This window comes from Phaenicophaeus curvirostris, chromosome 9, assembly GCF_032191515.1.
Source record: "Phaenicophaeus curvirostris isolate KB17595 chromosome 9, BPBGC_Pcur_1.0, whole genome shotgun sequence".
NCBI lineage: Eukaryota > Metazoa > Chordata > Aves > Cuculiformes > Cuculidae > Phaenicophaeus > Phaenicophaeus curvirostris.
In genome coordinates, this window is record NC_091400.1 from 26899407 (window position 1) to 26916721 (window position 17315).

The window sequence follows — 17315 nt, forward strand, 5'->3', positions numbered from 1 at the left end:
TAAAGCAAAGAATAACAAGAATTTTATTTAGATTTGGTGTGGTGGTCCTTTAAGTCTCCTGTATTACAACACAAGATTTAGTAGTGTCTCTGCATTTCATTTTTTTAAAAGTGGGGAGGAGGAGTTAACCTGGAGCATGGAGTGGATTAAATTATTTTCATTCCACATGTAAAGCTGTGATTGTGTCCTTGAACACAAACAGTTCAGTGTTGGGCAGGGGAGCCAGTAATAATCGTTTGTGTGCCTCTTGCTTCTTTTCCCTGACATGTACCCTCTTAAGAGGATTAAATGTATTCTTACTGCTAAAAATGAGGACTAGACACTGAAAGGAGGATGTTCTGCCATGAGAAAGACTTGAGTCAAAGGCGCACCAAAGAATTTATGTTTAATTGTGGGGATGAAAATTTACTGCCTGGATAAATCTTTCTGTTTAAAACCCAAACCAGACCACAACCGATTCTTTCCTTGCGTTAGTTTCACCTTAAAATTCACTGGTATTTAATCATTAGAAACCCAAACCAAGCAAAGTGACAAGGGCTACAATTTTAAGGAAAAAAAAACAAACCCAAACCAACATACACCGATACCAGAAATACTTGTACTATTTTTTCAGCCAATAACTGACCAAAGACAATGTATTTAACTGGCCTATTTGATGGGAGAAGGATTTGGGAATGTGTCTGGGATGTGTGTCCTGGTGACAGTTACCACTGTGTGGTTTCTTTCTGTGTTACAGTATTCGACTCGGTGGAAAGCAAACCTTGATGAAAAATAGTGGGTAAGTATGCGTTTCTCTGCTGTTTAATGTGTGAAAATCAAGGTGAAGGGCATTTCTGCTGAATGAGAAAGGAAAGAAAGGAGTTCGGTTTGCATCAAAACCCAACATTTGGGTGCTATGCACACACCTTGCTGCCTCTGGGGATGATCCCAAAGTTGTAGAGCCAGGGTTTTTTTTCATGCCTGTGTTGTTGACTGTTATCCCAAACATGTGGTTCTTGAGAGATTTTCTGGAGCACAAAGATTCAACATGTCTAACCTGTGTTGTTTTCTGATCTGATGCGTCATTTGTAGTCTCTGAATGGAATTTAGGTATGAATCATAAGGAAAGCGTGCAGTGAGGTCAAGCTTGTGTCACAGCTTTACTCTGAGGCATGGATTTATGTTTAAAATATTGATATTTGGGTTACTGAGCCTCACAGTAGTTTAGTAATGCATTATGTAAACTGCTGTGTAACATCTGGTGCCATTTTGCTGGCTCAGATTTTGAATTTTTGCCTCCATTCAACAAGGAATTTTAAGGCAAAGCTGGCTTATCCAAATTAAAAACGCCATCGGGTTTGTCTAGGTTAAAGTGCTGTAATGAAATTACATTTTAGCAGCAGAAACAGAGCATTTTAGATTAAATAGAAGTGATGTAATTGTTTGTAGTCTCCTTTACCCCAACAATTTTTAAAACATGGCAATGTATTTTTAATAAGGGAAAAGTTAATCTTCCTAATGGAGAAATCCAATTGGAATTTGTGTGCTGAGTACATTCATGCTTATACATCCAATTTTTAGAGCTTCATCTTGCAGAACAACATTTTACGCTTGTGATAACTGAGATTACACTGAGATTCTTATGGAGGATTTTGCAAGATCAAATTTGTAGCTATTTTATCCCAGTTAGTCATGAATTTTCCTCCTCCCTTACTTGGTATAGGTTATAATGGTTCTTCAAGTATCATTTCAAACGTGTGACAAAACCAAGTATCGAACAGGGATTCAAACGTCATTTGTGTGTTCCTGTAGAACATCAATTAATGTTGCTGGGACAAACCAGTACTCCAGAAAGATTTGCTAATCTATTATACATCCAGTCTGAGACCGTAATAAAAAAAAAAAAAAAATCATTCTGTTGAGATAACTAAATCAATTTTTACAATAAGGCATAAATACACAGCTATCCCAGTGTTGTCATACAGCATTAAGGTGTTCCTCCAAAGATGAAACCTCCTGCAGCTGTAATTTCATTTAACACTTCTGATTAGCATGCAGAAGTTTTCAGGAGAACTGGTTTGTGCTGGTCGATTGATACACATAAGGTAGCTTCGGCTTTTTTAAATCTTCTGAAAATTACTTGGAATGTGGTTTGTGTTTTGAACTTCGCCGGCTGGAACCACATAAAATGGCTCTTGACACACTATTGTCTACACCATCCTACCCTTCTCTGGGAAGATTTCCACTGGACACAGTTTTCAAGATGCTGAATTGGAAGCTTGAAGTTGTTAACCTTTGTTTGTCCTGCACTGTGCTGCTGTTCTTTAAAGTTGAGCTTCCTTTTTTCTGGGATAAAACAGAATGCAAACCATATGCGTCCAGCTCTTAGCAAGACCAGAAGTCCTTCTGAGCCAGTTTGAGCACCAGATCAGACCCAGAGGAGGTCAGATTGAGGAGGCCAATGTGGCCAAGCCTACGTGCTTGAAATCTGCTGAGCAGGGGCATGGTGCACCTGAAGGAGTTGGCATGTTGACAGAACCAGAAGTGGCTGTCTCAGGCTCTGGCCCCAAAGCTCAAGCTATTCCCCAAAGAAAAACAGAAGATGAAATGGGGGAGGGTGCCTGCACAGGCTGTTTCTGCTGAACAGCAGGTTTTGCCGATACTAGAACCCAGCTGTGTGTTTCCTGAGCACAAATTCAAAAGCCACCCGGTTGCTGAGCCATTGCTAGCCTCAGTCCAGTGAGAGGAGCGCGCAGCATCATTGGAATGTTCTTTCCCTCCTAGGCCTAGCAAAAAAACCCCAACATTCCACTGAGATGTTGGAAATGATACAACCAAAAGACCTCATGGAGTTCTATGAGCCTGGATTTCACTAACTGTTGTCAGCCCTGGGATTCTACTTGGGCTTTGTGAGCATGTGACTTGGCTTCCCAAAAACATGATATGCTCTTAAAGAGGTGGAGATCATCTCCCCTTCAAACAGGAATTTAGGCATATGTAAGATAAGGATATCCAGAAGAACAGGATTGTTCTGCACAGCCTCAGTCATTGTCCTGGGCCACAGGTGCCTCTAGTCTGAGAGTATTCATAGAGTGTTTGTGATTAACAAATACAGAGGTGAATGCAAAGAGCTGTATTATTAGGAAACATAGAAGAAAACAGGAACCATCTTAATCTCACAGGATGCATCCATGATATTGCTTTGTTTTGAATACAGCGTGGAATTTAGGAGAAAGCAAGACAGAGGCAGATACAAAACTCGGCCTTTTTACCTTCATTTCTTCTGATTCGTATCCTGAATAACTAGTAATATGGAATAGCAAAAATAGGTTAAATAGCCCAGAATTCTCCAGCTGGAAGAAGAAATAATGACTGGAGATATACAACTGGGAACTCAAATATCATGTGGAAAACATAAACTGTTCCTCCCGGATCTTTCCTCCGTTCTTCCACGATGGAACCAGTGCAAATACCAGGTAACAGATTTTAGAAGAAGCAAAAGCAAGCACATTTTAACACAGCACTAAATTAAACTGTGGGACTTGCTGCCTCACAATACTGGGAACTGTTTGCTCTGAACAATTTGCTACTAAGCACGAGCCTCTGCGCACCAGGCAGCTGTGAATCACAGCAATTCCTGAGGGAGAGGCAGCAGGTCTCCTCAGTATCTACCAGAACTCATCTCTCCTTTCCAGTTTAGCATCAGTTCCCCCCATCCCTTACTGCGTGTTTGTTCGTGGCTCTCCAGTGTGTACAAGCAGCAACAGCAGCTTTACACGGAGCCTAATTCCGCAGTTACCCAGCAGCGCCCCAGACACCCCTATGCTGCAAGATTAGCTGGGCTTAAAGTGTCGTGTCCGTGGCCAACAATCCTAGAGCAGCAGACATGCCCAACTCTGGCTCCCCTGAGAGTCAGGGAGTTTCCACCCCCGCAACTAAAGCACTCTCCTTCCTATGGAAGGGTTTTCTCGCATCTGTTTGGATGGTAGCACGGCTCTGTTCCCATTTCTACCATGCTTTTGATATGTATTTTCCAGAGCTCACTGTATACTCATTTATCCCCTCTAGCTCTGATTTCCCTTCAGGTCCTCCTTTTCTCCCAACCTCCATGTGCCTACCAACTCCTGTATAAACAATTTGTATTCTTTTAAAAAATAGTTGTAGTCCCCTCTGAATAATCTGCTACATTCAGATCATATTTCCAAAATTACTGAACACACCATGGCGAGACACACATGCCATGGCAGAAGATCTCACTCACATTTTGACTCTGGATAGAGTTCCAGCTTCTGATGACTGGAGATGATTTCAGTTGTTGTGTGTACCCCCTTGAGCTGGTCAGGTCACACAAAACCAGGCTGGTGAGAAACCTCCTTACCCAGTCTTTCTGCTGCTTTTCACACATGCCTTTCAGGGGAGCTCAGCTCCTTCTTTAATGCAGTTCTCCCTGTGGCTTCCTCAGAATGACAGAGAGGGAGCTGTGAGATGGATGTCCAGCATGGAGATCAGCAAGAGGGCAGCCAGAGCAGTGGACACGCTCCTACACTCCCAGTGAAATGCTGATCTTGGGGCAGTCGTATGGAGAACAGCGGTTCATCTCACCGTAAAGTGAGAACACAGAGCCTGACCCCTGCACTGTTACACGGTGCTCATTTTGAGTGTATCCAAAGATGAGTGAGGGCTTCAGCATAGTTAGATATGTCATCTTTTAAACGGGGCTCCCTAAACTGAATTGCAGATGGAAGTGACACAAATTCAGAGAGCAGCTTGCACAAATGTACACTGCTCTGGTGGAAGTGCAGCTCCACTTTAATTATTAAGGAGAAGTATTTTTAGTCAGCATTTGGAATAGTTTCCACGTGTCTGAAACCTTATTCCTATTAAAGTTCATTGCAATGTCAAACACTTAATTAATTGTAAGATTTATTGTAAAGAAGTTACTGCAATTGATAGAAGTGTATGAAAAAACCTCTTTGATTCCTTGCCTACCACCTCCAAACTGTAAAGGCTAAACAATCTTATGATTCTTAGCCATGCTTTCTAACATCACAGAGTGTCAGGTTTGCCCAGGATATAAATATATATGTGGGGGGCGGGGAGGTGGAGGGAGGGGTGTGTGGCAGGAAAAGTTGTTTTACAAGAACATGGAAAAATGTATAAATGTCTAAAGTTGAATTCAGGAAATAATTTGCTAAAACAAGTAAATTGAAAAAAAAATAATAATTGCAACACTTGCAATCCTTTGTACCAAAAGAAATCCTTAACACGCTGGCAGCTCTTAGTATCGATTGCCTGAATTGATAGGCTAATTTACATGTAAGAGTACATTACCATGACAACTTTTAAATCTTGCTAAATTCTCTTTTTACTGCTTAGATCTGGGGGTTTTGCTGTACTTTCTTCAAGAAAAGGCCCTTTTCTTGCACCTCAACCTCTGAGTGCACTTGCAGTGCTACTGCGACAACCTAGATTAGGCTTAAAGTATGTTACCCTCAAAATATTATGTATTAAGAAAGAGGAAACAGATCATATATAGAAAGCCAAGAATTTATCATTTGCATAATAGAAATCTCAAGTCTAATGTAAGAACCATAATCAGTCCAGATCTAATTAATACAGGAAAAGAAAAAACACTTCTATGCAGAATGAACTGCAACAATAATCATAGAATCATAGAACACCAGGTTAGAAGAGACCCCAAGGATCATCTGGTCCAACCTTCTTGGCAAAAGCAGAGTCCAGAAAAGGTGGCTTGGCACACTGTCCAGCTGAATCTCTAAGTGTCCAGCATTGGGGGATATGCCACTTCCCTGGGGAGATTATTCCAATGGCTGATTGTTTTCATTGTGAAAGCTTTCCTCTTGTGTCCAGACAGAGTCTCCCCAGCAGTAACATGTACCCAGTGCCCATTGTCTTTTCCATGTGACTCCTTCTAAAAAAGAGAGTCTCCATCTTCTTTCCAGCCACTCTTTAAATACTGGAACATCATGGTAAGGTCTCCCCTAAGCCTTAATAATAAAATAATAATACAGTTAAAACTGTTATACTCACTCTTCTTAGCCTCTTCCCCCTTTCCTGATGTTATGCTCACCCTTCCTTTGCTGCTTGGAGTCCTCGGGTTGGTGTCTCAGCTGAGCAGCAGGGTTGCTAAGGCTGGTTGCCAGCACGTGGAGTCTTGCTGGGAGGACTGTGATGATGATGGCTGCATTCTTCTTGCTCTGGGGTCTTTATGCTTGCCAAGAGACTTGCACACCTTGCTGTTTCATCACTGATTTGCAACTCCACGCAATACCCATATATGATGTATCTTGCATATGCTAGAAACTTGTTCTTTGCTCTATCACCCGTAAGAACGAAGCTTTGTGTAGCTTCAGGTCTGCATTTCTTATAAATGAAAAAGAGTTGTTGATTTCTTTATAGATGCAGGGTCTCCAGTGGCAAGGCTGTGCTTCATCTTTTGTCATCTTGTCCTGTGCCTCTCCCCGTAACATCATGTGTCTCCACGTCTCGAGGCCTCTGCCTGTCTCAGACCTGTGTTTCTCCATGCTACGTCACTACAGTGGTCATATTTTGTTCTGTATGGAATAAATTCTAGTTGCTTCTGTATGGTACGGTGATACCATACAAGGACAAGCAAAAGAGAAAAAAAATAGTCTACAACTATTTATAATTGCTGAGTGTAGCCCTGAAGAAAAGGACTTGAGGAGCGCTGGTGGGGTGCATTTGCAGCCCAGAAACCCAAACATATCCTGGGCTGCATCAAAAGAAGTCTCATCAGCACATTGAGGGAGGTGATTCTGCCCCTCTGCTCTAGTTAGAGACCTCGCCTGGAGAACTGCATTCAGTGCTGGAGTCCTCTGCACAGGGAGGACATGGATCTGTTGGATTGAGTCCAGAGAAGGACTACAAAGGTGATGGGAGGGCCGGAGCACCTTCCACACGAGGACAGGCTGAAAGAGTTGAGCTTGTTCAACCTGGAGAAGAGGAAGCCCTGACGAGAACTTGTAGCAGCCTTCCAGTACTTAAAGGGGGCTACAGGAAAGCTGGGGAGGGGCTCCTTATCAGGGAGTGCAGGGACAGGACGAGGGGGAATGGTTTTAAGCTGAAAGAGGAGATTTAGATATTAGGAAGATTTTTTTTTCCTGTGAGAGTGGCAAGGCGGCAGCACAGGTTGCCCAGGGAAATTGTGGCTGCCCCATCCCTGGAGGTGTTCAAGGCCGGGTTGGATGAGACTTTGAGAAACCTGATCTGGTGGGAAGTGCCTCTGCCTGTGGCAGGGAGAGTTGGAACTGGATGGGCTTCAAGGTCCCTTCCAAGCCAAACCGTTCTATGATAACCACCTGATTAGAAGGAGAAAACACCATTGCAGTTAAGCCAAGTTCAAAGAAAGCTAAATGTCCAGGCGAAGCAAGCCTGGCGTGACTCAGTGCTGAGGCCTTGCAAATTCAGTACAAAGCATGTGGCCCGTGACTAACAGCAGCAATATCTAATACGGGGCTACCGGTTAGATGCAGGCAGCTGCTGCATCAGCAGAGTGCAGCCGGTGATGTGGGATGTAATGCTGCTGTGTCACAGCCCCGCTGCAGAGACAGCAGTGCCTGCCCTGCTGACAAAAACAAGGCCATGCAGGTGTGGAGCAGCGACATCTGGGGTCTTAATTACTTCTCATACAGTAAAAGAACCCAGCCTGGCATTAAGGTCTTGCTCCAAGTAGGCTGGGCAGATGCTTGAGTGGAAAAATAGCTTACAGATGAGATCAGCCTGTTGAATCCAGGGAAGTAAGAATGACAGCTTCTTATTAAAACAGAAGGCAAAATGAGGCATTTCCTCTGCCTGTCAAATGACTTGGTAAATCTTCCCAGAGTCTTTGCTCCACATGCTTTGTTGGATTTGGTTACCTGTGTCCTATGAGAGTAAAAAATTCTTGGCAGAGGAAATGCTTTCACAAGTACCAAATGCCAAGCTTTTAAAAATTAATACTATGTGGAGAACATTGTTTTTATAAGAAGGCTGTTGAAATAGCCCAAGCTTCAGCCTGATTTTAAATAATGCTTCGCATGTTTTAAGGAGCAGCACCTGGTTTTCGCTGGAAGCACGATGAGGCTGGGTGCCTCTCAGCAGCGTTCTCAGCAAAGAGGGAAGGGAAGCAGCAGTCCCTGGTGTGCCTCCCACTGCGAGGGCTCCAGGCACTGCTTGGTGCCTGGGGGACAGTGCTTCATGCTTGGCCAGAGGGATCTCCAGCCACTTCCACCAAGGCTCACTTGGAGTTCTGCCGCCTGGGGCCCTCCAGACATTTCAACCAAGTTAGCAGAAGGCAGGCTGCATCAACTTAAAACGTCATTAAACCTGCAGCGGGGATGCTAAGTCCATGCTTGAGTTTAATTCACAAATGGGATTGAGTGAAGCGTTTACCAGCTCTGCCTGACCCAAATCCCCAATGCCTCGCTGTGTCCACCCACGAGCTGGGAGCTTAAATGTCCCTGCAGCCCTGGCCGGGCTGTGAAATGAGGACGTGTGTGTTTCTCTGTGTCAGGGCGAATGGTGTTGTGGTGATGTCCTGCTTTTCACCACTGTCTGCAGACCCCGCAGGCTCCCTGCTCTCTCGCCACCTTTCCCTGGCAAGGGGGTGACCCTGGCTGCTGTCAGCGTGAAGCTGTGGGCTCTTCTCCCCCAGGCCCGTGGCCCCTTGATGCTGCCGCCATGCTGGGTGGGAAGCTCTGTGCTGACAGGACTCCCCTCCCTCATGAGTAGCCCCTCAGGGAGAGAGGGGAGGAGAGGAAGCTGAATCTCCTGTCCGGGAGAGACAGAAGGAAGTGTTTGAATGCATTCACTGAGTTTGGTTGCAGCGCTGAGGCCTGGGGGTGTTACACCCCAGCCTGAGGTGCCAGCTGAGCCCTGTGGCATCCCCACCAGCTGCAGCTGCCCCTCTTCCCAAAATCCCTCTTCCCCATGGCATGTGGGGAGTGTCGATCTGCCAGAGGGCAGGAAGATTCTGCAGAGGGACCTGGACAGGCTGGATCCACGGGCCAAGGTTCAGCAAAGCCAAGAGCTGGCTCCTGCGCTTGGGTCACGACGACCCCATGCACTGCCATAGGCTTGGGGAAGAGCGGCTGCAAAGCTGCCCAGCGGAAAAGAACCTGGGGATGCTGGTCAACAGCAGCTGAACGTGAGCCAGCAGCGTGCTGAGGTTGCCAAGAGGGCCGACAGCATCCTGGCTTGGGTCAGAAACAGTGTGGCCGGCAGGGGCAGGGAACACATTGTGCCCCTGTACTCGCTGCTGGTGAGACCACGCCTGGAATCCTACGCTCAGTTTTGGGCCCCTCAGTACAGGAAAAACATTCGGGGGGGCTGGAACGCATCCAGAGAAGGGAACAGAGCTGAGAAAGGGGCTGGGATATGAGGAGCGGCTGAGGGACCTGGGGCTGTTTACTCTGGGGAAGAAGAGGCTGAGGGGAGACCTCATTGCTCTCTGCAGCTCCCTGTGAGCAGGCTGAGGAGAGGCAGGTGTCGGTCTCTTCTGCCAGGTAGTAACTGCTAGGGTGAGAGGAAACAGCCTCGAGTTGCAACAGGGGAAGTTTTGACTGGATATTAGGAAAAATTACCTCACCCAATGGGTTGTCAAGTACTGGAAGAGGCTGCCCAGGGAAGCGGGGCAGCCACCATCCCTGGAGGGATTTAACAGGCACTGTGGTGTTTCAGGACGTGGTTTAGCAATGGAATTGGCAGCGTTATGTTTGTGAGTGGACTCGATGATCTTAAAGGTTATTTCCAACCTAAACAATTCTGTTGATCTGGGATTCTGAGGGGTGGCAGCTCTATGCCAGCTCACAGTGGGGAAATGGCTTCGTGCCACCCTGCTTGTGCAGCCCGTCCCTCTGCAGAGACCTCACAGTCACCTCAGCCCCAAAGGCTTAACAAAAGCCTGGGCGTTTCACTGCTTTTATTTGCTTTCAGTAACCGCCAGAGGGTGATGTGTTGAAATTATACTTTGTACCTCCAGAAATGAGGCACTGAATTTTTTAAAGGTCAGAATTTGTGATAAAATTCTGCAGGTAAAGAAGATGGTTTCTCTTGTGAACTGTCGATGAGACAGGCACTCCTCTGCTGCTCTCTTGGGCTGTGTTTTTGGGGCACACACTTCACCTCTATGAAAGGAAAATGGTAAAATGAAGGTTGAAAGAATATTCTTTGGGCCTTTAAAAAAAGATTCTTCATTTTGTGTGTAGAAATGGCAGAATAGGGTACCAAAAAATCCCTAATTAGAAAGCAGCTTTGACTAGTGATTAACATGCTTCTACCATCAAAGATCTTGGCATAAAACAGAACACAGACTAATTTAACTCCGCAGGAACTAAGCAAGTGATGGCTGGAGCTTAAGCAATCAATAATTAAGAAGCAGGAGATAGAAGATACTGTCTGAGAAGAAATATGCTGTATGATGTAGAAGTGGCTGCTGGAGTGCATACACAGTGAAGATGTGACTTGGATACTTTGTTTCTGAGCAGTATTTTGTCAAAATACTGCTGCACTGTAGATTTAAGACTCCAGTAGAATACAGAGTAATAGAAAGGCACCGATTTTGCAGCTGTACTTCTTACTCAGGTGCAGAAGCTTAGGAGGTTTGTGACTCCTTAAGGAGTTTCACTGCCAAAAGCTTGCTCTAATTTCCAAGGTTAGACAACTACTTAGACGGAATATACACCTTGGTTTGTATTTTTTCCTATTTCTGTTCATCGCACAGAGAATGAAAAGGTCTGTAAGTGGTTCCTTGCTAAAATCCATGCATGCAGTTTCTATTTTAAAACTCAAGTGTATGTTTTCATGCTACAATACTGCTGACTTTGCTCTAGCTATACATAGTTAGTTGCCCTCTGTCCGAGCCATTTTTAACTCAGCTGTTCTCTTTTAAAGAAAACTGAATTGGAGAAGAAACATGCTTCTATTTTAGTCTTTTTTTTTAACCTCCATGGCGATGCAAATTGAAATTTCTCTTGAGGAAAGAGTAGTAGATGGACCAGAACAACTTAACATCAGAGTCATTATTCATGCTGCTCACATCTTATCATAGAAGTACAAATTGTGCTGTTCTTGAAATTTCAATGCTTCCCCTCCCCGTTTCAAACAGAGATAAGGTCTCTTCATTTTGGTAAAAGAACTTGGTGTCTTCATTGACTTAATGGTACCAAATCTTCAAACGAAACTTGACTTCTCTAAGGACTGTGAGGGAAACGTTAGCTTGCCTGCAGTAATAAAAAGCAGAGGGTTTGTTTCTGTTGAGTCACTTTTCTTATTCTATCTATTTCTAAGTAATAAAACAGTTTGCTATTAACTTTTTATGTGTACTTAGAAGTATAGGAAGATTTGAGGTAGGCTGCCTTTGAGGAAATCAGTTGCAGATGAGCCAAGTTACTAACAATTATATTTAATTGTAACGAGCATGGGCCAATCTGAGTTACTGAGAGTTTCAGAGAGACCCTGCCTAGTGGCAGATCCTCAGTGAATTCAGTGGGAGTTTCTCTTCTAATAAAAATTACGAAGGTAAGAAAAGGAGGAGGTCACCCTCTTGTGGATCTGTGTGTGCTAATCATACTGCTTCCAATTATTCATCATTGCTCCCTGGCTATATTTTCTTAGCTTTACAGCTTGTTATCCATTGACAGACATCTGAGCAGTCCCTGTACAACTCTAGTTCTGCTTCAGTAAACAAAAATATGCCAGATTCACTGTTACCTCAACAAGGCAAACAGCTATTTTTAATTTTTTTTTATTGTAGCTGAGATGCTGGAGTTGCGCTCTTCTTCCTGTTTCTAACTGATGCAATTACACTGTTAAAATATTGTTGTGGAAACTAAGCTGCAGCATGCGTGCAGCATTAATCCTAAGGTGGCTGATCTAAGCCTTCTAATTACAATTTGCAAACTGGAATTCTTTAAGCTAAAGAGAAGTAGTAGGGTAAGCAGAGCTGCTCTTGAGCTTGGAGCTCACCTTCCAACCAGCTCCAGAGCTGTTGCAGAGGGTTTCTTTGTGGTAGGACAGATATGTAAGCCTTGTGAGGGTAGTGGTCAGCCTGGATGGATGTGTTTGTGGCTGGGAGCAGTGTGGTAGAGACTGTGGCTAGGAGAAATGACACTTTGGGGACCCCTGTGATAAAGGTAGTTCTTTAGCTGCTTTCTCACATGGCTACAAAAACCACCAGAAAACTTAAAAGGCCTCGAGAGTAGATTGTATCAATGTCTGTGTTCTAAGATCTGTACTTCAGTGCTTCCTGAAAATTTGATGCAGTACGATGTAGGAGGCAAATACTTCATCAGGTTTATAGCTGTCCTCGAAGAGATTTCTTGGGAGTGGTAGGGAAGGGAAGAGGTAAATACTTGCCCAGACAAGTTCTACAATTGCTTTTGTGACATGTAGTGCGCAGCAGAAAGGGAACCAGATGTTTTTCTGTGATAACCACAGATTCTAAAATGAGAAACAGCAGGCAGGAAAATATAGCCAATAAAAGATAGGAATATCTCGCCATTGTAGCAAGCTTTCCAAGGCTTTCAGTGCTACATCTTCATAATTGAAGTGTTACCATGCATAGGTGTTGTTTAGAAGAGATGTAATTCAATGAATTTTTCACTTTCCTGGCCCTGACTGATGTTCTGCAACAGGGAATGCTTGTGTAGGGAGCACTGACTTTGATTCCTTTCTGCTTACATCAAAAATCTGCAAAATATTTACACTGTTAAGCATAAGAGAATTGAAACATCTGTTAGGATTAGGTTCGTTAGCAGACCTGTTACTCCTTTCCAAGCCCTTCTGAATTTTCAGAGCATAAATTTTATAAACCCTTTGTCTAGATCTTTATCAAAACTTAGTTGGGGAACATAGCACCTCTAAATGCAGTTATTCAGTTTGAAACAAATGTCTCAGTCCTTCAGCACCCAACCCAAAATGGTAACATCCACCTTTTATGATTGAAATGGTTTACTGTTTGATAGGAATGATCCAGTGGGTCTTTTCCAACCTGGTGATTCTATGATTCTATGAAATAAATAACCATGTTGTTCTGCAGAGCGAAGTTGGTGAGAAGTACCTGCAAATACACATTTCCTTTAGCATAAATACAGCATGGCCTACGGTTCACAGAGCAGTGATATCTGCCTCAGTGTGTGTGTGACCTTGAGGGTCAGACAGCTCCTCACTAGCTCAGCTTGCTTCCCCATACAGACCTCCTTCTGGGGAACTTAGGCAGGTGTTCCCTCATGCGATCTATAGGAACAAGAATGGAGGTGGTATAGATGTATTTTTGTGTCTCTCTCTTTCCTACCTTTCACCTCTTGCCTCTGAATTGCCAGCCCCAGAGTATAAAAACAAGTGATTGCTTTTATAGGGAAAAGTAGATACAGAAATGATGCTAAATGAGCAAGTTCATTGGTAGCCAGTTTGCTTGCACCAGATGTTACAAAATTGATTTTCAAAGAAGCATGAAGCAGCACTGGCTGGCAGGGAGCCCCGTAACGTCCTGCACCTCGTCCTTTTCTGCCTTGCCTGAAAGAAAACATGGTAACTTGCATCCACAGCCTTTAATTAATCCTATTAGACAGCCTTTTGAAAAAAAAACCCAAGGACATACAGGTTTCCACTTTGATTAATCCAATGTGGATCTATTGCAAAGGCACCCCCTCCCATTGTGCCTCACATTTCCACATGATCTTGAATAGAAATGAGCTCAAGACTGTTGGGAGCTTCAGCTGTTTCAGGGAACTAGGAAGACAGGAAGAGGCTGTGAGAGTTTGGTCTGCTTTGCCTGTTCAATTAACAGACCATCCAAAGAATAGAAGAGTTATGAGAGATGAAAAAGGAGCTGGCACTGTTCTCAGTGTCCCCTGGTGGGCTTCAGGTTTTAAGAAGAACAGATAATCACTCCTGGGTTGAGGAAAAGACGCTTTTCTGTAACAGAAACACCCCAGCTATTATTTGTCCAGGACCATCCTCCTCTTCCTCAGACCTGTCCTAAGGCAGGTGAATGTTCGTGGAGATCTCTCCTGTGTAATCAAGCCCTGAATCTGCTGTAAATCAGGTTGCTTATGAAACAAGAGCTCAGAAAAGTATATTTGAAAAATTAACAAATGGGAAGCTGTAAGCAGTATGATGAAATGTGATGTGCCTGTTGGACAGGACATTCTATTGCTAGATGTTGCTGTAGCATCAAGAGACTGTTGAGAGTCAACACTGAAATCAGATCTGATTCCTGCCTAGATGTTTTTTTATGTTTTGGACTTGAATAACATCTGGCCATTTTCAAAATGAAAATTGATTGGTGGTTTTCTTAAGGCAGAGTTTTGCTTTCTCACACAGATGAGTAATTAAATTTGTACGTGCTTGTTCTCAGTTCTCTGTGAGCAACAGTGTAATCCTTTTTATGCTTTGACAAAACATCCTTTTGCCATACAGGCAAAAAAGAATAGTAGCCATGTCTCTTGTGTTGCATCCTAAAGAGAACAGGCTGATAAAGCGTGTCAGCCTTAGGCCAGACAATTAGGTAAACTGCTGTTGACTGTCTATCACTTTCAGTGATCCATCCTCCTTTTAGGAAAATGGGCAGGCACAATTTCTCTTTCAAAAATGATTTATTGTCAGGGGGGCAGGGAAAATAATAGAATCATAGAATGGTTTGGGTTGGAACAGACCTTAAAGATCAGCCAGCTCCAACCCCTGCATGAGCAGGGACACCTCCAGCTAGACTAGGCTACTCAAAGAACACATAAGTTTAGAACTTGCAAGTATGTAATTCAGAATGATTTCATAAGAGCAATTCAATTTGAAATCGTATCATTTTCTTGCATTGTAATAAGGCAACCTGAGACACAAATCTTTATTTCTGTGTCATAACTGCATGGAGAGGGACATTGGCGATACCATTCAAATCCAAGTAACGCTAAATTTCGACCCTGAAATGTCAGCAGCGATGTCAGGCTCCTAGCATTACTTTGAATGAGAAATTAACCTGTAGGTTGAGTTCCTGAATCTGTCCCAAGTTTGTCCCTTTTTTTGACTTTTAATGCTAGAACTGTCTCAAGCTGCTAAACCATTATTTCCACTGAATAAGTGACTCTGCAAGTTCTGTTACATCCTGTTCCTTCTATTGACACACTGGTTACTGAAGCTAGCATATAGAGAGAGCCATGCTCAGCTCCCGCTCTCATCTATAATCAGGAAGATAATAAGGTACTTTTAAATGCTTTTCTTTCTTTACCTTTCTTACAGGATGAGAGTGGGTCAATAGAGAATTCTGCAGCAAGCTGGGCTCATTTTGTAATCATAATGGCTACCAGTTGAATTAGGTAAAATTAATTCACTCTAATTGCCTATCTATTGTGGTTATTTTTAAGAATTCTGCTTCTCAAAATGTCTCTTCACACGAATACATTTTAAAGGAAGTATCACAAAGCATTCTGAAGCATAAAATGGGTTTCTTTGGCATGCAGGTGACAGCTGAATTCTGTAATGAAACATTCAGTAATTGCACGCAACTGGGGAAGCCCTGGTGGTCCCACTGGGATCAATTACCAAATTCGGGTCATTTACAGATGAGTGGCTGAGTAAGTAGTTAATCGAGCGTGTACTCTAATAATAGGAGACCTCTGTCTCCTAGAGGAGACCGAGGGTGTGTATTGGGCCTTGTCCTACTTGAATAGTCCTTCCATTAAAATGATTGTATTACCAATTGGACTTCTCTGAGCTTGTTTTCTGTTACACCAATATCCATTGTGTTTCCCTTGTATTTTAATGACCTTACAATTGATCTGTTTTCTCTTTGATTGTAGTTAGCTGACCAGGGCAGGGGGGCGGCCAGTGTTTCATCCCAGTCACCTACTTGTTGTTTTGCTTGCTGATAAGTTCCTTAGACTCATTGTTACTGATTTCCATTGATAAATCTTCAGTCAGGAGATCAGAAACAAGATTCAATGTCAAACCTTTACCAGCAATTAGGAGGAGGATGGAAAAAGAAAATTCAAGTTGAGCTTATACAAGCTGTAAAATGCAAAATACAAACTGTGACCCTAAAGTCAAAAGTTATTTTATTTTTAAAAAACTTATCAACACAAGTTGCTGTTTCAGGCTTTGTATTATTTTTTATTTTGCTGTATGAATTTGTTTCCCTGACTACTTGGAGATGCTGAGTTAGTTCTGTTAGCCTCCAGAAAAATTAGCCTTTAAGAGAAAGTTATGAATCTGATCATCCAGTTAATCACTCCAGGATGTAGGTATTGATGTAGGTATGTATTCAGTGTGTTCATGGTGATTCACTTCATAATTACAGGCTCCTTGCACTGAGGTAGCAGAATGTTTTTTACCTGTAACCTTTTGTTACCTCTGCTTCCTTCACCTACCCTGTGTACAATTTTAACTGACATAGGACATAATAATTCCTGAATTAAAAACCTCTTAAAATCATTCTCTTGAAAACTGACTTGAAGTTTGCATATTATTCTATTGCCTAAAATATTATGTGAAAGGGTCAATGGGAGCTGTTTGCAATAGCTGAGTGGCTTGCTGAGTTGTGATTTTCTAGGCTTGAATGACTGTTGCTTCAGCAGGCATATTTTCTCTAACATTTTTTTTCTTTTAACTCTGTTGAGTTCAATTAATATTTTGAACAGTTCATTCAATGCTTTTTCTAATCTGTGACTTTCAAACATTCACAAGGGTACAGACTGTGCTAGAGGATGTTGTTTTGATGGAGAAAAAAACACTCTTATGTCTCAAGAGGAGGGAGAAGTTTACTCCTTTTAGACCTAGTGGTGAGTCTAGATGTACCAGTTGAGTTCAGAGAGTCTGGGCTGAACTCTGTCATTTGATTTAATTTTTAAACTTGGAACACAAAGGAATTAAAGGCTTCTTCATGTTCTACACTGGGCACTCTATGTGGATGATTCCAGCTGAGTTTTTTCAGGTATTCAACCCCACCACACCTGGTCACTATTCAGCCTGGTGCACTGAAGCCACACCCATGCTTGGTGAGCACTGTGATGTAGGAAAGCTGGAAGGTAAGTACATTGATTTGGCCTTTCTCCATCTTTTATTATTAACCTCAACTGCCTCCTCTGTGCTGCTGTTCCAAAATGCCCAGTGGAGCTGAGGAATTCAGTGTGTTCAGTAGGGTAAATTTGATCCAAAATACTGCCCTGCTGTTTGTCAGGGAATAAATTGTAGCTAATACTCTATTCCAGTTTGCAGTTTCCTCTGATTTATGACTGGGTATTTAAAACTATCCAATGAAACATTTCTCCTACTCACTCTTGGCTTCTGTTGATCCTTCAGAATCAGACTCCTGAATTCTAATGTAA